The following is a 417-nucleotide window of genomic DNA, read 5'->3' on the forward strand; positions in this document are numbered from 1 at the left end:
CCAAAAAAAGTGCTGGTGCAAAATTGCAAAACTTTAGAGAGACCTGGATGGCTTTTGATTTTCCTCCTCCCCATTTGGGCCAAAAATGCAGGACAGGAACTGTTGACAATTAAGTGATGAAACTCTCCAAAAAAATGGAGGCAGAGAAAGACTCTGGAAGAAGATTGGTGTGTAGCTGGCTTCTGTCTATTTCCTATTTGTGCCTTTTAACTGATTTTGCTTAATTGTTTGCAAAGGGAGAAATGCATGTAAAACGTAGGCAGCAGAGCGACTTAGTTTGCAAGAGAGCAGCTTAGACACTGGGGAAGGGGGTGGAATTTAACCGAGGGGAAGGAGAGGGTGGGACGATAATTTTTTTTTTTTTTTTTTTTTTTTTTTTTTTTTCCCTTGGGGGGAGGGGTTTGTGCTGTTCCCCCC

The sequence above is a fragment of the Haliaeetus leucocephalus genome, unplaced genomic scaffold (assembly GCF_000737465.1).
Source record: "Haliaeetus leucocephalus isolate CR32 unplaced genomic scaffold, Haliaeetus_leucocephalus-4.0 Scaffold840, whole genome shotgun sequence".
In the NCBI taxonomy this organism is placed as follows: Eukaryota; Metazoa; Chordata; class Aves; order Accipitriformes; family Accipitridae; genus Haliaeetus; species Haliaeetus leucocephalus.